At 27.1% G+C, this 20923-nt stretch overlaps 1 protein-coding gene and 1 long non-coding RNA gene across 19 annotated transcripts in view; one reads left to right on the top strand and one right to left on the bottom strand.

The window, feature by feature from the left end:
• Positions 1-6642, bottom strand: part of LOC122273164 (uncharacterized) — a 38916-nt gene extending 32274 nt beyond the window's left edge. For 6 of the 11 annotated variants that reach the window (XM_087150504.1, XM_087150485.1, XM_087150489.1 and 3 more), the window contains exons 1-4: positions 6500-6642; positions 6217-6427; positions 3598-3713; positions 507-601 (exon numbers count right to left, since the gene is read on the bottom strand). The gene's annotated coding sequence lies outside the window, so the exon portion shown is untranslated. The remainder of the gene's footprint in view (positions 1-506; positions 602-3597; positions 3714-6216; positions 6428-6499) is intronic. The other 5 variants (XM_087150520.1, XM_087150517.1, XM_087150515.1 and 2 more) reach the window with 3 other exon arrangements.
• A 169-nt stretch (positions 6643-6811) lies between these two features.
• The window catches only part of LOC147816738 (uncharacterized), a 29978-nt gene continuing 15866 nt past the window's right edge, over positions 6812-20923 (top strand). For 3 of the 8 annotated variants that reach the window (XR_015428877.1, XR_015428879.1, XR_015428887.1), the window contains exons 1-5: positions 6812-6969; positions 10132-10182; positions 14080-14143; positions 15602-15704; positions 18001-18142. This is a non-coding gene — a long non-coding RNA (uncharacterized LOC147816738). The remainder of the gene's footprint in view (positions 6970-10131; positions 10183-14079; positions 14144-15601; positions 15705-18000; positions 18143-20923) is intronic. The other 5 variants (XR_015428880.1, XR_015428889.1, XR_015428883.1 and 2 more) reach the window with 3 other exon arrangements.

Below are 20923 nucleotides of genomic sequence, written 5' to 3' on the forward strand. Positions count from 1 at the left end.
CTGTTGTCACTCAAAAAAAAAAAAAAAAAATGATTGCTATAATTTATTTTTAATAATTTATTATAAATATTCCATATATTTTTAACAATTAATTATAAAAGTTTCATAAGATTGTTAAAACAAAAAGTATCTTGAATAAATTACTGATAATTACATAATTACAGACACATAACTGATTTTAAGACTATTTTTTACTGATAACTGATTTTAAGTTCGATTTTTTTTTCTTTTGAAACTAAACCTATTCTTTCTTTCGGTATATATATATACATTTAAATACTTTTTGAAAAAATTACTTCTTAGAGCTACTAATCATAAATGAGCAGTCTTTTGTATATCAATAAAAAATTTTCTTTAATACTTAGAGTAATTGAAGTGGATGAACCAAGTTCGTGTAATCAACTTCTTTCTATTATAGTATTTCTCTTCAAATAAATTATAACTATATCTATAAGTATGAGTAACAGGAAATGTATTGAATTATAATGTAGTTCCAAAGTACTTACCAAGATAAAAAGTTCCCTCTATCTCAACAATTTACTTCAACTGTTACTTATATGCCAGAATTTGAAAATTTTCAAAGGACCTTTCGCTGACAAAACTGTAAAAATTTACAATAATGAAAAAATATTTAAGAATGATAGCACACTAAATTTGAAAATAAGAATTTTTCATGCATGATATTTCTGAAATTTAACTCCAATCACCTAATCAGAGAATAGATCAGTTTTAGTTAGTGGTATAAAATATAGTAACTTTGACATCAATATAAATTTATAATTATTTGATGTTTTGTAAAGACTTCTCTAAACATGTATCTTTAGAATCTACCAAAAATGAAAATAAAAAAGTAAGCACATTTGGAGTCGTAAATTAATGTTTTAGTGAGGAAAAATTAAGGACTATCAAAATTTTACAATCCATGATATAGGAAGATGGATGTAATAAACAAAACAGGTTTAGTTGCAGGTTGAAAGCATTTCCAATAATCAACTTTTAACTTCTCTTAGAATCAAACCTGTCTTGTTTATTATATCAGTCTTAATGTACTGCGCTTTGTCAGATTTTAATAGCGTTTTCTTTCGCTTATTTGTTAATTATTTATCACCAATGTATATGCTTTTTTTATATTCATTTTTGATAAAGATTCTAAAAATTTATGTTTAGGGCGTTCTTAATAGAACACTCTGTAAACTGGAAAGTAGGTGAACCCAATATAAGCTGGTGCAATATAATATTTGTAATAGCTCGTTATCGGTATGTATGTATATATGTATATATGTATATATATATATATATATATTACTAATTACATTTTAATATCAAGAGAACAAAAAAATTTTTTTAAATAATATATTTTGAGCTCTGATACAGACAATGATGTCCTAGAATCTTTTGCGTATTTAAAATTTTTAATTTAAAATATAAGAAAAAAAATTTAAGCAATTTAAAAATTTTACTCACTTAACTATAGCATAAATAGTAAATATACATTAAAATATAATGAGCAAATATTTTTACAGAAGAAAGATTTCAAAAAAAGGATTTCATTCTCTGATACAGACAGAGGAATCATAGAATATTTTGTAACTAAACATAACTAAAATTAAAAATTATACTAAATTAAACAAAACTTATTTCAAAATTTAAATTTCTTTTTAACAAATTATGTTTTAATATAGAGAATAAAACTATGTTAAAATGTAACAAGCAATTATTTTTACAAAAGAAAAAAATATGTGAATTAAAATATTTGATACTCTGATACAGATAATGATGTCATAGAATCTTTTGCATCATAGGAAATCGGAAATTTAAAATAGTCAAAAAACAAAATTAATTAAAAAAATTTAATAGTTTTAATCATTATATTATAATATAAAAAGTAAATATACATCATATGTAATAAACAATTATTTTTAAAAAAGATTTTTTAAAAAAAAGCAATTCATGCTCTGATACAGTTTTAAATTAACATATTTCTGCTGTGATGTTGACAAAGATGTCATAAAATATTTTGCATCACATGAAATTTAAAATTATACTCAATAATAACAAAATTTATTTAAATAATGGGAAATTTCTGCTCATTTCATTATAAAATTCAAAGAGAGATACAATAAAATGTCATTATTTTTTCAACAGGGAGACAAATAAGGTATTTCATGCTCTAATACAAAGATGTCCTTCGTATCATACATACAAGATTTTATAACAGAAATTGCATCTTAAAAAGAAGAAACTCATTTCATTTTAATGTGTTTCAAAAGAAAAATTTAAAACTTTAAGATAAAATGCTTATTTTTTTCCAAGATCAAATACATATCAATGAATCTTTTATTAATTCACCTTAAATTGATTATATAAAACACATTTTACTTAGGCTTGGCAAATATCTAGTACAGAGTGTGTAGCACTCTGTACTAGGTACCTACATAATCCAAGGATACATAGCACTCTGTATTATGTACTAGGTATATAAAAAAAGCATACAAAAAATATTTTTAATCACTTATCAGAAAAAAAATCATAATTAGGATATCTGCAGAAATAAAAATGTTTTCTTCATATTGTTTAAAGTTCTTAATTTATATAATCAACAGAATGCAAAGTTATTTTCAAAGACTTTACATAATCATGATAAAATAACAAGTTACTGATAAATATAGCAGAAAAAATTGTGAAAATCAAGCTTCTTTTTGTAATTTATGACGACAATCAAAAAATAAATAAATAACTCTTTATTTGAAAGAAGGACAATTAAGCACTTTTTACAAATCCTAATGAAAATAAGCACTTTTAAAGGTTTTTAAGAAACGTAAATCATTGTATAAAAATGCTATGCACCCTGTAGTATTCAAAATATGGCAACCAAAGAATTTTTTATAGAAAGTATTTTTATTAGGAATAAATTTGAAATAACCTTAGTAACCTTTATTTTTAAATAATTCCTTATAAGTAAAACTATACACAAATAGTCAAAAAAGAAGAGGGTAATACTACACTAAAGCAAAATACAATGTGGATCTAGCACAAATAATGTATTTTCATATTTGAGCTTTATTTATTCACATATTTTTTTCTCTTAGTCATGCCCAAATAATTTATTATACTTTTTTCATAATAAGCATACAAAGAAAATATGCTTAAAAATAAAATTTCCGTCAACTTTAAATTTCAAAGTACTTCCCTAGTGGTGGCTTCACATAAGTTCTGGTCCTTCAAGTCCTACCTTTTTTCAGTAGTGATCCATTACATTTAGATATATTTGTTTTATTCTCATTTAAATTTTAATTTGCAACCACTAAATGTTTAAACTTTTTGAAAAAGGTTTAAAAAATATTTGATTATTTTCAAATACTCTGTACATACATTTACATATATAAATACAGAAAATATTTCTTTTGAAGTTTAAAATTAAACAGTCACAAAGTAACAAATTGTTTGCCATTCTTTGTTACTAATAAAATTAATTTAATTGATTTAACAAAATTTAAAGAAAATAATAATAAAGAAAAGCAAGATACATAGTATTTAAGTTCATTATTTTATTAATTTGTCCATTTAAAAACCAACAGTAAAAGTAAGATAAATCACCTGAATAGGCTCGCAAGACTTGCTATGGCAATCCCAAGCACAAACAGTATTATCAACTGAAACAGATAGTAAAACGAGATTCTTCATTGAACTTTGTAGCATCATCATAACCTAAACTGATGAATTATAGTAAGTGATGAAAAGTATAAATATCTGTCAACATTTAGATCAAATTCACATGCATACTAGAAGAACTTTCAAAATGCTAATATTAGCCTAACTAATAAACAGTAAGGTTTGTTTTTCCAGGCATTATAATCTTTCTCTCTCTCTTTTTTAAGGAATGTTTAATCCAATTACAAGTGTTTTTCTGCCTAAGATTTCATCTTAAAAATGACAAATTGAAAATATGCATTTTTTAAGTTGTTTTCTAAGGATTTAATTTAAGGATTTTCTAAGGATTTACATTTAAGATTATTTAAAAAACATATTTTGCTAAAAATTTATAAAATAAAAACATAACCTAATTGTACTTATTTCATTTATAAAAAATGGGAGGAAATAATTTAAAAGTTTAAGTAGAAATAAGACAATTGACAGTAAAACATAACTTCCAGACTTTTTTTTTTTCAACATACAAAATGACATTTGTGTATAATAATAAAATGAAGATTTTGTGTGTGTACATCTAACTCTAGAATTGTTTGTACTAGCGCCCTGAAATTCGAGCAGCGGCTGCAAAGGACAATTTTTGCCTCCTTTCCTAAAAATCGTTAGGCTTTTTTAATTAGCAGATGAAAAGTTTGTGGCTTATTTCATGTTTTAGTTTTTTGAAAAGCACTGACTTTTTTATCTGCTTCCCTTTAAACATTTTATAATAAATTCTTACAACACATTTCAGGATAAACTTGGTATAAAATAAACATAATATCCTAAAAATTTACTGGGAGTACAATAACTTAATTCTTATGTGTTACACAAAATATTTTATTTTTTACTTTTTTGTCTATGGTCAATTTATACATTTAATTGTCATTAATAGTAGGTCAAATTTAGTCTATAATAAGTGGTTTAGGCTCACATTTACTCACAAATGCTGAATTCAGAGTCTGTATGAATTAATATGTGTTATAAAGTGAGTGAAGCATCTTTATTTTCTTTTTTATAATATATTATATTCAGTATTCATGAGACTCACTTTCTTTTTAAAGTTAAAAAATAAATAAGAAGAATTTATTTTTTCTTGTGTAATTTGTAGCTAAGCTTTGGATTCTCTAAAGAAATTTATTCAAACATTGTTAAGGTGCTTTGAAATAGCTTTCAGAGTTCTGTTTAATATGTAAAGAACATAGGAAATTAAAACACTATAAAAAGGTTCAAAATTAAAAAAAAAAAACTATTGTTTGAGACTTGTATCTATTGAAATTCTAAGTTATTAGTTGCAAATTCTAAGTTGTTAGTTTCAATTCGAAACAAACAACTTAGAATTTGCACACTATTATTTAAATAGTCGACTAAGATCGTAATTGCCAATATTGAGAGAGCGAGATGATTCCTACACCCTCCCAATAGCTACATCTCTGCCCTTCCTCCCTTCATCTAATTAACATTTAAAAAAAATAATAATCTTTAAAACTGTTCGAAGAGTTTAATTAAAGAGAGAAGACATTTTCAGACAAATTTTAATCTCACAGAGGTTTTAAAACCAATTTGGCAGAATTTAATTATTTTAATAAACTGTATTTTTTAATGATTAAATTTTTGGTTGCAAAAGTTTAGAAACAGTATTGCTTCACAAAATTTAGTACAGATTTAAAAAATATTTAAGTATTAGCACTTTCCCAAAGTAATGGCTAAGGCTTTGAGACTTGCAGGCATTGAAACATGGAAAACTATAAAAAGGAAAAAAAACAAAACAAAAAAGCACAAAAGAGGACGAACTTAACGGGTAACTTTAGGGTACCTCAGGCAAATTTCTACAAACCCATCGACCATTTTTGCCCAAACCAAGCAGCATCGCCGAAAGGTAGCTTCTGCGTCAATAACCGCAAATTTGATCATAATTACCGGGTAATTCTTGACTAAAGTTAATTTTCTTTAGCATGTTGAAATGTACTGTTTTTTTTTTTTTCAAACTCTGCTGCAAAATGATTGGAATTTGAGATTTGCCTAGCATCCAAGAGAGGGCAATGGAATATTTTCAAGAGTAAGGAATCACCTCTTCAAAGGAAATGTACGCGAATAGCCCTGATATGGTGTGAATGGGATTGTACATCAAAACTGATAAGCATAGTTAGTATCAAGAATAATTCAATGTGCAATTATAAAATATATATATATTTTTACTTTGTTTTGATTACACTTCTTATTACATATTTTTAGACATAAATATTTTTTAAAATAATTATTTGATAAATTTAATATCTTTGGAAATTGCTTTTCATTATGATGGCACCAAGGGATTTACTTATTTGTGATGAAAGGTAGATGGGTTGAACCCAAAGTACCTCAAATACTATTTAGTGAGAGTAGCTGGCTCAAAAAGGTAGTGATAAGGAAATATTACCTAATGTAATGTGAAAAAAATGGCATTTATTGAAACAATTAAGATCTCCAATAATTACATATGAAATCATCATTAAGAAAATTTTCCTTCCCCCCCCAAAAAAAAGAACATACCAGCATGACCTTTAAAGTTTCTTACTATTTCAGCAGTACTAACATCCCAATAAAAAATGCTTTTGTCCTTTGCTGTATGTGATCTATTAGCTGAAGATTAAACTTCTAAGACTTTACATCCAAGTCCCATATAAGTCTTCAAGATCGATGATTTACGAAGAATCTATCAATGAATTATCAGATCCACCGGTTATGCAATAGTTTTCATCAACTAAAAATAAAATAAAAGGGTTTAGCAACAAAAACAAAGAGCATTACAGCATAATTAGTTTACAAAACATACAATTAAAGCGGACTGTGCAAACAGTGCCCTGTTCACAAAATTGATTTCTTAAAATATTAGGATGTCCCATTATTAAAGAAATATATAAATAAATAAAAAGTTTTTAGTTTGAAAAAGTTTTTAGCTAACCAAATTTCAAACTTCCAGGTGGATTGATGGGTCTGTATCTCCACTTGCTCTGATCGAAAAAAAATACAACATTAAGTTATAGCTTACATAGCTTACATTACTACAGTTAAAATCTCTGCAATGTGTCAAAAGCTATAAGCTCATATTTTTACAGCGTAAAGCTCAAACATTATTAGAGTGTCTTGCATAAAGTAAACAAATACAAATGACTGCTGTGGATGATATTTAAATAATTAATATATTTTTTATTCAATAATTTCCAGTTTTTAAGTATTTTTCTCAATTAACATTTAAATTATTTATGTTATTTAAACAATTGAGGAGCTCGGTACAATAATAAGGTAAATCTTTTTTTTTTATTTTTTACTGTGAACAATATAGTCAGTGTAAAAACCAACCATAAATGTAAAATTAATCCTCTACAGTGTGATAAATATTGTGTTGAATAACTATGTAAGGTTATAGATTTTGAAGAGAATTTTTTTTTTCTGTGTTTAACTCTCCCTAACTATTTGTGCAACTAAATCTACCTTGTTATATTTCACCATACCCTCTTTGATATATGAGATAGGCTTGTTGATCGTCTAATAAAGTGTTTTGCAAAAAAATTTCCTTATAACTAGAGCCCGGAAGTTCAGGCAAAATGCCATAAATGCCCTTTTCTGCCTTTTTTAAACGTTTTCCTCTGAAAATGCCTTTTTCTTTCCCTTTGTTCATAAATGCCTATTTTTGTCTAATTTAAATTTTTTCTGCAAAGCTTTTTGTACTTTTGACCGAGCATCAATTTTGAAGTACAGAAATGGTTGACTGTCATCCGACGTATTGTAATGCATTTATAGAGATTAGGCCTTTATTCCTTTTGGGACAACTCTCTCCCTCTGAGGCAGTGGTCACCCCTCGCACTGTACAATGGCTATTCATCTGAGCTGATAGGATACTCGTGCTTGAGTGAGCAAGGTGAAAGACATTTTTCTGTCCATGAGATTGACAGTGCTGTTTGAATAGAGAATAGAATACAGAATACACATCCAAGCTGGAAATGCCTTAAAAGTTTTATTTCCTAATATGATCCATCTAACGTGCCTTGCTCATGCATTGCACAGGATAGCAGAGGAAGTAAGAGGTCTCTATCCTAAGGTAGACTCGCTTGTTTCTAGTGTGAAAAAAGTATTTGTGAAAGCCCCTTCAAGTGTTCAAAGAAATTGCACCAGACATTCAATTACCTCCTAAACCGATCCTTACGAGATGGGGAACATGGATTTCAGCAGTCTCATACTACTGCACAAATTTTGAGGAAGTTACTAGAGTCCTTACCAGCTTTTCGGATGAAGAGGCAATATCCATAAGAAAAAGTAAAAGTCTGCATAGCAGTTCTAAAATAAAAAATGAACTGACTTTTATATCAACTTATTTTGGGAAGCTCCCTGGAGCTATTGAACACATGGAAAAAAGAAATATGTCTTTGTCCGAGTCACTAAAGATTTTCGACAATACTATTAAAGAACTAATGTCTGTGCCTGGACCAGCTGGTGACAGAATAAGGAAGAAATGTGAAAAGGTCATCTCTGCAAATACAGACTTTGAATGCATCAAGGACATTGCAAAAGTACTTTCTGGTGAACAGTTGAACTTACCATATACTACAGTTGAACTTACCATATCTCCTACCATGGCAAGTTGTTTTAGGTACGCGCCCATAACCTCTGTCGAAGTAGAAAGATCCTTGTCTTTGTTTAAAACTATATTGACTGACAGGAGACAAAACTTCTCTTTTGAAAATTCGAAAAAGAATCTAGTTGTGATGTGCAACAACAACCAATCATCAGAATAAATTTGCATACAATATTATTGTAAGTATGAGTTTTCAATTTTTATTTCACACTTTCGCAGTTGAGGGTTTTTTTTGTGCAATTATGTCCACTTCTTTTGTACTATTGCTACGACAGTCGAGTAAAATGAATATGTAGGTATACTGGATACTTCTAGCAACTTTTTTTATACCTTGGATACCTATATGGGCTTTTAGGCATTACCAACTAACATTTTGCTCCAATTTTAAGTGCCTATTTCAAGCTTTTTAAATGCCTTTTTGCCTGCCTATTTTTGCATTTTTTATTGCCTGAAATTCCGGGCTTTACTTATAACATAGTAGAGCATCTTCCAATACATCTTTCAATTATGTTGTAAATATAGCTATGTGTTTTAAATTTAAACTAAAATTTCTATTTCTTCTTTTAAAATATGTTTACTAAATATAAATATTATGACTTCTTTTGTTTTTTTTTAAAGTTCAGTTTACTGTACTGTTTAATATGAATAATCTTAAATACATAAATTATTGTTTATCTTGGGGTATAAGTCAGCCCAATTTTCGATTACAAGATATCAAATTTCTACTTGAGGATTGAATGTGTGAAGAAAAATAGACAATTTCCACTTTCAAATAAATTCCTCTTGAAATGCAAAAGAGCCATTCACTGTATTCAGAAGTTATTTTATTCATCTATCGTAACTTTTGATTTCTTATCTGCTGTGGAGCTGCAGAACAAGAAATTTTGTGGAATTTTCCTTGAATTGAATTTCCTTTTTCTTTAGAGTTCATACGTACCTTAAATGTGCTTAATAGAGTATAATTTTGCATCATAGAAATTAAGCACTGTTAAAAGTGCTTAAAAGTTCTTACTTGTTCTTCAAAAGAAAAAACGTAAATAAAATCTTAACTTTGATTTTGATGTTATATTTTTTATTATTTTTTTTTCCCTTTTCACAAATTTTATTCTTTTTTAATAAGATGTTATTATGTCATGCGAATTTATGTAATGTATTTTTGACACATAGTTTCACACCGTTGGATGTTTTTTTTTTAAATATTTTTTATCTCAGTAGTTATTAAAAAAAATTTCAGTCCTTTCTATCTGGTTTTTCAAATTGTGCTGCATGCCTTAAAACTTGAGAAAGCATTCCTTTCAGCCTATCTCTCTTTCTCAAAATAGAATTATCATTGCTCGGTGTTTTTTGCATTTGAAACCAAGCAGTTTATGTCAAGTCCTGCACTATGAGGATTTGAAGACTGCTAATTTGCTAAAAAAAACTATAAAATAAATAAAATAAAAAGTATAAAATAAAATTTTTGAGAAGCATAGGATTCATCCAAAAATTTTAAGTTCATCATCAGTATAAGGGACTTCATCAGTTATTTTTGATTAAGTTTTATTTGTATTTTGTCTTTGAAAACATTTTATATATTCATTATTATAAGTAAAAATTATAACTTATAATGTTAATATAATCTCATAGTATTTTTTTAAATTTTTCTTTTAAATGATAATTATTACTTTAAACAACTTGCTAATTATTAAACTGTGTGTGTACTGAATGTAAATTTTCACCCTTCAGTCATTTCTGATCTACATGTATATCTTCTTCTTTGTAATTTATGCAATTATTTCTTTACTCTTTTCTTTTGTTCCTTTTCTCTTTGTGCTGCAATTGGCTTTGTGTAGGAACTGAAGCTGCAAAACAACAGCAGCAACAACAGCCTCCTGAAGAGCTAGGTAAACTTTAAAGTGTGCTAATTGAGCTTTAAATTTGCATTTTTCCTATTATTTCTTTTTGTGTTGTATTTATGTAACTGCATGTAATTTTCATTCAAAATATATAATGTGCATAGGCATTTTATTCTAATAATAATTTGACACATTTTTTTCTTAGGCAGTTCCAGTTCTGATCTTTTTTAACATTACAGCTAAAATGAGTCAGTTATTTGCTTTTTATCTTTATAACAGTTAAACCTGCCAAAAGAGTTTTTCATGGGAAAGGAACAGCTTTTAATTGAGTAGACAGAAGTTATAATGTCTTACCCATATTGCTTTAATAAAGTTTAATGTAAAATTACAGACTTAAACATTCAAGAAGCAAATATATATTTAAGTGTCTCTTCTAAAAGAAATAAAGTAGAATTTATTGTTTCTTCTTTTCCTAAGTAAAATTTTGTGGAAAACTGTCCCAAGTTTTTAGTATCTTTCTAAACCATTTATAACATCAAATAAACTAAAAATTTCTGTAACATTTCCTCTCTACTTATTTCTTCATGTTCTACTCATACAATACCATGCTTTGAAACTATTCTGATGGCTTATTCTCTCTACACTTTTCATAACACATGCTTTTCTGAATTAAGTGTCAAGGTCAATGAAAAAAGTGACCACACATTTAAAACCACCTGAAACTTTTTTCCCCAGTATCGACAGAATTTTGCGATGCTGAATTTCATTTCTAAAAACTTGTCTCTTTTCTTTGAGTGATTTTCCATGCTTTGAAAAGAAAATTTGCTATCTTCTTAACAGTCAAAAACAAAACTTATTAAAAGTGTTAATTTAGTATTGTGGAAATAGAGATCTAAATGGTTATTTAAAGCTTTTTAAAAGGGAACTTCTTTAACAGGTTACAATTTGTGTGTATAGATATATATAGGGTTCAATATATGTACATAATATATATATACTCAAGTTTTATCGCTCCAATAATTTATTTTCATGTGTAAATAATAAAAATGAAGCATTTCAAAATCAAACGTTTCATTAATTTATTATATTTTTAGTGCATCTATTAAATTTTTTTCTGTGATGCATATATACAGTACAGTGTGAGCTCAGAAATCCGGACTCCTAAAATAAGGAAGCTTCAACAAATCAAACTCATTTCATTACAAAAAAAGAAAAAATTGTAAATCAATATTTTGTAATCGATAAATTTCGTATCGAAGAAGAGAAAAAAATATCTGCTCTTAATAAAAAATGGTTTGGAATGGTCATATCATTGGTTTGGAATGGTCAAGCCCGTGATAGGGTAAACTAACCAGTGAAGGAACACTTAAGCTTCGCTTGCCTTTTAAAAAATCATATTAATTTCAAAATTCGTAATTTTAGTTAAATGACAGTGTCAACATATTTGCTACTAATTGCAAATTATGTAAAAAAATTGTAGAGAACTTACATAATATTGTTTTAAAGTTTTGGAGGTTCCAATAACAAGTAGTAAGAAGACCAAGTGAAGGAACAGCTCTTACCAGTGAAGGAACACAAAATTTCCCAGTAAAGGAACACTTAATTTTTTTTTAATGCTCTTTATGAATTTATATGCCATACAAATGTCTAAAAACAAGCCTATTCTTGAAATTATAACATACAAATACTTGGAAAATGTTAACTTTTTTTTGTAATCATGAATTGAAAAGTAAAGTGTCAACATATTAACACATCCATTCACAAGGAACATGCCTGTTCCTTCACTGGTTAGAAGTTGTTTTTTTGTATTTTTAACATACTTTTGATACAAAACGTCACTAAAGGTACAAGAAAATTAAAGTTTTTCTTTCATTTTCATTAACTTAGAAAAAACCCAGTAAAGAAACACTTGTTCCTTCACTGGTTTTTCATTGTTTGGTGATCCAGCGAATAAACACCCCCTTATCTCAGTACTTTATTATGCTATGATGCTTAAAAAAAAATAAAACGTAACTTGAATAACTATATTTTGAATTCTCTTTTTCACAGTGAGAAAAATAAAACTTTTACATGCAATTAATTCCACTTCAAACATATAAATACAAAAACTCACCTTATAATTTTTTCAAAGGAACAAGGTGTTGCAGAGATAATATGTGTCCAGGTAATCCAAAACATTGTTAGATGACTTCCTATTGTTTGGCAGTAAGCTATTGTTACCAATCAATATAAAGAAAAACTTTCAAATTCTTATTTTTAATCAATATATATGAAATGTTCCTTCACTGGTTGGTTTACCCTATATCGGACTACTTAAACCCCCAGTTCGCCTGAACCAGAAATATATGACAAATAAATTAAATTTCATGAACACCGTTTTTCTGTTAGAACTAATTTTTTTACAACATTCATGATACATTGAATATTTCTTTTTTCTACTAGACATTTTTTTCTGCAAGATTTACTCTCCTGATGACCTGTTGGAGAACAATGTCCAACACCATGTATAGTACCGACAGTACTCCAAGAAACTAAGACAAAAATTAAAGTATAAAAACAAAATTATAAGCTAAATAAAGGTCATTTGATTATTAGTTTTAACCTCACTAAGCAAAGTACCAAACAGAAGTAGCAAATTGCTGTAATTTTTTATACCTTATAATTTTTACATTTTTTTAAATTTTAATAACTGTTCCAAATGTTTGTTTGAAAGTAGTAAAAAGAAGTTTATGAAAATTCTATCTGGAGTCTATGTCCAATTTTTTTTTCTGTAAATGAGCATGTGCCTGTATCTGGCCAGTCTCATGTGTATTTTCTTCAACAGCTGGGTTAGAAAAAATATTTTCTATCTTTGGATTTGTTCAATCCAAGCTGTGCTGCTGACAGGCTAAACGTGGATGGTTTTTGTGGTTAACCCACGAAAAAAGATCTCCATAAATCAAAAATCATAAATCTGAAGGAGAAAAAATTATGTCTTTTGAGAATGTCTGTAATAATCTGCTTAAAACCAAATTTTCTAGAGCTATGAAATTTTGTTGTTTGCAACTAATCTACAATATTTTTTTCTACTTTTTGAGTAATTTTAGAAGGAATTAATAAAAAACCAAAACAATTTGATTGAAATGACTGTATTCTTGTATGGAAATATTGTATTGTTTTTGTGGAAATTAAATCATCATCAAAATTAAATAAATGCTGAACATTTTGTTCTTTCATAAACAACACATCTGTCCAAGAAATAAACAAAGAGGAATTTCATTTTTTTCTAGCTTTCAGAAAATTAACTTTCTCTCTTTATAATGTAAACTTAAATCTGTAATTTTGTGAGGGAAAGTTTTAAGTGCTTCAAGTATAGGATGCTAAAAAGGCAATAAGAGACTAATTTAACTTTAAGTTGCAACATTGGAACAATTTTATTATTTTATATTGAAGTATAAAGTTTCAATTTTCAATATAGTACTGATATCTAAATGTTACTTTTTTTATTTAATTATAAATTCATGCATAATTTTATTAATATTACATACCTGTGTAGAATTAAGCTGTATGTGCATCTAAAAATTGTGCTGAATTAAGTTTCGTAAACGTCAACTAGTAGATATTTTTGTGTTTTTTTTTTTAAAAATTTATTTTTTTAAACCCTGAGCATATTCATAATTACACAAATATACATTTAAAAATTAGAAATTAGTGTCTGCTAGCATCGAATGATTGCTTCCCTATTTGATAAAAGTGGACTTTTTCTAAATTAATGCTGTTGTAAGTACAAAAGAAAAAGTTTTAGTAAAACGATTCACTGTTTATTTTGTTAATATTTATTTTATATAAGTATTTAATTTATTTTGTGTAATTGAAAAATGTTAATTCAAAAAATTTTGTTGTTAAGCTTTGTGTTTTTCATGTTATTAATAATCTGTTTGTGAAATACTTTTTACTTTTTTTTAGTTTTGATGCAATTGCCCCTACCTTGATGATGAAAGTGCTTACAAAAATTAATAACTCACCAAAGGTAAGGGGTCTTTAATACTTCAGATCTCATTGAAGGAGACAAATGAATATGTTTCATTTCTTTTAAAGTTTAGGCGCATTCCAGCTACAAAAAACTAAACAAGTCTGAAATTGAAAATATTGTTGGATGTATACGGAATGCCTTAGATTCTATGCATGTCTTATACATTATTTAGATAATGATTAAAATTTTAATAAACATGTGATTCTTCATTTTGTGTGCAACACTATGGAATTGATAGGGTTATCTTGGAGTTCACTTTTATTTTTATTGCAATTTTTAGAAATCACTTAGAAACATTAGTAAAATCTATCATATAAAAATAAAGAAACTAAATTTATTCCCTTAAATGTTTTTATATTTGTAAGAGTTTTTTTCCCAGTTAGTACAAAAACTTAGAGAGTGCAATACAAATGTTAGAGAGTATAGAGTGATACGAATATTGTTTTGTAAAGTGCAAAAGATAACTTTTTAAACTTCATGACTATGCAGAAATTCTATGGTACACTTATTACATAATGACTAACACATTTCAGAAGCTCTTAGCGATATCTTATCTAAAACAAAAAGAAGAAGAAATATGTGAAAAATCTAAAGTTGAATCTAAATATATTTAAAGCATAAAAAATATTAGATAAAAGAAGAAAATTCTCTAAATTACTTAGTTTTTAAAATAAAAGAGAAAGAAAAAAATTCCCATTTAAAAGTGAAAAAGTAAAATTACGAAATTTATTCACTAACTTGTGTATAAAAATATCCAGATGGAAAAAAAAGAAAATATAAATAAAGTTAAAAGGAATACAAAAATGGCTGAATAATATTACAGTTGACTTTTAACTAAAGAAATTAAATGTTAACAGAAAAAGTGGATAGATAATTTGTCTTTCTTCGTTCATTAAGCTTTTGAAATTAAAGTTATATTTTTTTCTGACGTTTAAAAAGCCACATAATATTTTTTGGCACTTCTGTTTTAAATCAGAGTGCAAATATTATTCTTATGTGAATTTCATGGCTGTTGTAGATTCTTGTATGTCGCAATTTAAAACATATTAAGAAAAGGTAGATTTTTCAAATTATTTTGCCAAAAATCGACCTGAGGAAAATGAGATGGTTTGTGTAATAAATTGTGTGAACTTCATGATGAGAAAAAAACATGACCTTTAGGATGTTTAACACTTTATTTTGTACAATTTAGTTAATAGAATGTCTTAATTTGTAAAAATACTGCAAATATAGAAAGCAATCTTAACATATTGTGTCATGAAAAATTAATTAATATTCGAAAATTTTTCTTTCTCTCACTTTTAAGAGTTTCAATATTTATTTTCACATTAAATTTGATGTCTCTAACTGCAACTGTTTGCACTCACTCCACCCATAAAAATCTTGTGTGGATTATCAGTTTCATTTTGCTGTTAATTTTCTTTTCCTGTTTTAAAATTATCAATATTTTTTTAGACTTTAAAAAGCCCTTAGCAAGAGAGTGTTTCTTCCTCTTAAGATGGGAGTAAAAGGGATTCCTCTTTGTTTCATGCAGTGGGAAAAATTGTTTACCCAAAGCGTAAGTTTAGTTTATTTCCTATGGGATTCAATATTGATTTTGGCACTTGCGAAATAATTTAGATGATGTTGTTTATTTTATTTAGGTGATGCTTCAAATAAGTCAAATCACAACGTGCTTCCTACTTGTCTAAAAATGTTTGAGAAGGATCCTTTCATTTCTAATCCTGAAATAAACAATTCAGAAATAAATACTCAATTCAAATCTAAACTGCTTTCAAGTCTAAGCCACACTCAAAATTTTTAACACGTTTTGTTTCACGCAAAAAATAGTGTAAAAGGTTTTATTGATATCAGACATGGACTTCAGGAATTGAAACCAGGATAGTCTGGTTGGTATGGCACTGCACTCAATTTCGTGAGAATGGGAGTCCGAATCCAGCCTGCCGAAGACTCTCTGCATTGTAAATGGTGACTGGTGCACGTTAAATCTGCCAGGTCACAAAGTCTTCCATGTCCCAATAACAAATTATACCTCTAGGAGTTTTGGAATGGAGATTGATCATTCTATGATTCTGGTCAAAATTACGATATGTGGATAAATGAAAGGTTGTGTGAATGGATTTGCCTTATAAACAGGTGTGACAGAAGTTGAATTCTTGGCCATAGATGGCCCACTGAAAAACAAGAGCAATTGCGTCACTGAGTGCCTTAATGGCCAACGATGACAACAACATGAAATTTTTTAAACAATTCACAATGAGAACTAATAAGAAGTGAATAATTCATTTGTTTTACCAGCATTAATTTTTTTAAACGCATATATGAGCCTTTAAATGCTCAAACTGCCAGTATAGTATCATGAAAATGATTTGTTATCTCCCACTGTTACATCTGATTTCGAATTGGTACTAGTGTTACCATTTTCCCATGTGATGTCATCTTTTGTGTCATACAATGCATTTGTTATGTGAGATTTGTTTAAGACAAAGTATTATACTGTAAGCTTTTCCCCTCCCAACAGGTACCCATTCTGATTTTTTGATTCACAAATTTTTGCGCTTTTGATGCTAAGCTGCTGCTTAAAGTCGAATATATTTAACTTATAATATACTGTACTTAACTTTAAAATTGACCCTCAAAATGGTGACCCGTCCTCATGGTCTAAATTAAATTGCACTTCTGAGCAAGAAGTCGCTGCATTGTAAATATATAGAATTACAGTAAATATTTACTCATAAATGCTGAACTTATTTTGACAAAAATATTATTCTTCTATCTACTCCATTCTAAATTTTTAATTTATCTTCTAAGAAAATGACGTTATGCTGATTATAATATATTTCCGCTAAATAACGTATGTCCAGAAAGCTCTGAGCAAAAATAAAGTAAAAAAGAATACATGATTTATCTCCAAAATAAATTATTTATCACAACACTTTTTAAAACGATTGAGTACAATTTTTAAGCATGAAAAATATAATTCATGAAAGAAATGTACTAATGTTATTAACACACAGAAGACTGCACAAGAATGCACTGCACATTCTTAATAATGAAGAGTAACTTAAATTCCACCATCCTTTTCACCATAGAATACGTTGTGGGATTTATTTATAGACTATGTCACCTATCAAAAGGTACCTCATGATAGAGTCAAGTTAGCATGTCTTATATAATAGTGAATTGGTATTTAATATTTATAGTGGTAGTTATGCCACAATGTCTAATTTAAGAAATTATGGTTCTTTCGTACTTTCATGTGGAATTCAATATGCTCTATGTTCATTTGCACTAATGTCAAAAGAATAGGTGGACTTTCATGAATATTTTGCTATCCATTGAATTCTTGCCTATGAACAAAATTTTTGTTTTGAAAGAGCAAAAATATTTAACTCCTGTTTTTGACGTGGTTTTCTTACAAAAAATTTAAGAAAAAATTCATGTTTTATTGGAATGAATAATTCAACATTTATCAAAAGTAAGATTAACTTTCATATTGAAAATATACCAAAATGTTGCATGTATATGAAAACATCTGATATTTTTGTTGTTTTTGAAAATATTATGATTTTTACTACTACTGAGTGCTTTCATATTTTCATTATTTTAAAACCAAATGTTTAAAAGAGCAAAAATGTTTAACACCTGTATTTGATGTGATTTTATTGTAAAAAAATTAAATAAAAATTTCATATTATATTGGAATCAACAGTTCAATTCAGATTTTCTAACTCACATTAAAATAAAATTGTGTCTATGAAATAGATGTATTGGTCGCAGTAATGACTGTATTTAATAATTATAGCCTTAATTCATTTACTGGTGTTTTCTAATCTTGTATTGTATATTTTTAGGAGGTGTTTTATATGACATCAATTTCTGCAGAATCTTTTACTTTGTTTTTGAAAGAGAATTCCCTTTGTTGATGACATTGAAGCTAACTTTGAATGTGCACTTTGGTTAAGTGATGCTGATTACGTGAGTGCTCTATGGATTGTATGTATAACTTTCTTTTTTAGGACTGTTAATAATATAATTAAAAATTTTGAAAAGTAGTGATCAATGCTCTGATGTATCTTTCAGTTCACAAATTTTTGAGAACAATAATTCCCAAAATAATTCCCTTCTGAAAGCCAATTACTCTGTTTTTATAGTTACATTTGCTTAAATTTCAATGGAGTGCCCATTAGCTTTTCTAAACTTTCTTCTACTCAAATTTTGCTTTAACAATTACTAACGCTCTACTCAATTTTAACTTTACTCATTTAGAAAGTAATGTAAGAATTTCAATACCCAAAGGATCTATGATTGAGGAGTTTTTTTGAATGTTACATGTTCATTAAAGAAACCATTTCGTAGAAACTTTCTTGTCAAATTCTTGTTTCTTAATCAATTTGTTTCCTGTTAAGAAAAATCTGCGACTGAAAGTCATGTGACATTTGATTTATTTGCTTTACTCCACTCCCTAATTTTAGAATCACTTGTTTCAGTTGAATTTTTTTTCTGTGCCATTTAATTTAGTTAAGGAAAATTTCTGAGCAGTATAATAAGGAGTTTTTAAAGTCACATATTCATATGTCTGATGATATGCATTACATTTTTCTTCCTTTTAAAAAACATCAAATTGGTCTTAGAGTTATTAAATTTAATTTAATTGTTATTTTCTAAAGAAATACTTATATTGATCATAAAAAATCATGTCATATCACAATCAGAACTTATCATAAAACTAATCTCATAAAAATTATAATTTCTTACGGCCTTGTACTCTTTTGTCTGAAGACTAAATAATCTTTGCCTTTTTTTTAAAAAAATTTCAAAATATTTAACGAACAACTAATCTTAATATTTACTTTATTTATTCATTTCTTTTTTTGGGGGGGAGGGGGTTTCTAAATTAAACTCATTTATATAATTTTGAAAAGTTAGCTGAAAATTCCTTTTTTCCATTTTCGGAAGTTATCATAACTATAGGGTCTACCTTCAATATGATTTTTCTTGAATTAGTTTAATCAGAAAACTAAATTATTTATATTTATTTAAATGTAGAGAGATTTTTAACTTATCAAATTGAAGGATTTTTTTGTTCTGACCTCCCATCACCATAACATTGCATTAGTCACATGTCAGCTTATAACAGAAGGAAACTCGTTTTATTTCTACCAATCTATCTTCTATGTAATTTCTCTATATGTTTAAAAATAACTCATCTGCTCATGTAAGTTACTAATAATCAGAGTTAGTCTTATTCCTTCAATTTATGAATTATACTATGTGCTTTGCATTCACATTGTTTTCAAATTACGCATCATGATTTTTATTCTAGAAAATTTAGGAATTCACTGTGATTTGTATTTACATTATCCACAATGCATTTCATTTTGACATGAATTACAAATCGAACACATCATGCTTGAGAATTTATGAATCAGTGATATAGCTGATTAAAGAAAACCATAATGAAGATTAAATAGGTTTAAAATGAAATCTTTAGCAATGTACTGAGGGTATGTTGCTACTATTGCCAACTGGCAGGGGGATTAAATTACAGAGTATGTCATATAATTTGAATCAAGATAATCGATTTTTTGTTATAATCAGGCATCTCCTGTTGTAAATGTTTTTATTAACCTCAATGTGAAAATAAATAAAATCCTTTTCTTAAATATTTTCATACATTTAAAAAAGTAATCAGATTTAGTTTGTTAATATATACACACTACTGTAAAATAATGGTAGAGACAGTTTCAGTTTTTGACATTTTTTAAAATTTCTCAATAAATGCATAGAAAACTATTTATTAACTTTAGAGGTGTTTAGTTTGTGCTATTTTTCTTACTTAGCAATAAATGTTAATGCTTTCAGAGATTTGAGGGACTGACAATAAATTACAAAAGAAAACAAGTATTTTTAAACATCCTATGACAGATAATCAAGATCTAAGCTTGTAGCTTGTATCAATTACTTTGATTGGTATTTTACTTTGAAATAGCAACACAAAATTTCCTAAACTTAGCTTAAATATTTCTGGAAATATGGACAATTTTATAAATAATATAAGTTTTTGTTTTACGTTATTAACATTATTAACTTTAAGATTATTCTATAAAATTAAGCAAATTTTTTGGAACATTTTAAAATTTATTACAAAATTATAGTTTTAAAATTTGAAATAAATTTGACAAAAACTGCATAAAATATGAGTTTATAAAGTAATTTTTTTATACTGTAATTTAGTAAGGAATTGTATTTAGCTACTAAGAAAAAGAGTATTTCAATATCTTAAAAATTTAAAACATTTCAACCAATTTTCTAAGTAATTTTTGTACTTTTTTTAAAAAATCACAAAACGATTAGGATTTTTCACAAATTTCATTTTGAAGCCGCAGCTGTTTTTGCCGGTGACATTTTTAATAAATTTTGTTTCATAATACAAAATGAAACTTGTAGAAAAACCCTTATTGTTTTGAGCTTACGTTTAAAAAGTACAAAAACTACTTAGAAAATTGCCTGAAACTTTTTAAATTTTTAAGATATTCAAATCAGAATATTTTCATTAGTTGCCAAATAAAATTCGCTGCAAAATTCTGAAATTTTTTTAAAAACATTTTCTGAGCATGTGCAGTATAAAGGAACTACTTTAAATACTCATATCTTAAGCAGTTTTTATGGAAGTTTTTTAAAATATTAAATCAATAGTTTTGTAAATAAACTGAAATATCTCTAAAAATTTTGTTTACTTGTGTAGAGTATTTTTAAAGTTACAGCAAAAAAACA

The sequence above is a fragment of the Parasteatoda tepidariorum genome, chromosome 1 (assembly GCF_982258835.1).
Source record: "Parasteatoda tepidariorum strain Cologne lab strain chromosome 1, Ptep-v5.0, whole genome shotgun sequence".
In the NCBI taxonomy this organism is placed as follows: domain Eukaryota; kingdom Metazoa; phylum Arthropoda; class Arachnida; order Araneae; family Theridiidae; genus Parasteatoda; species Parasteatoda tepidariorum.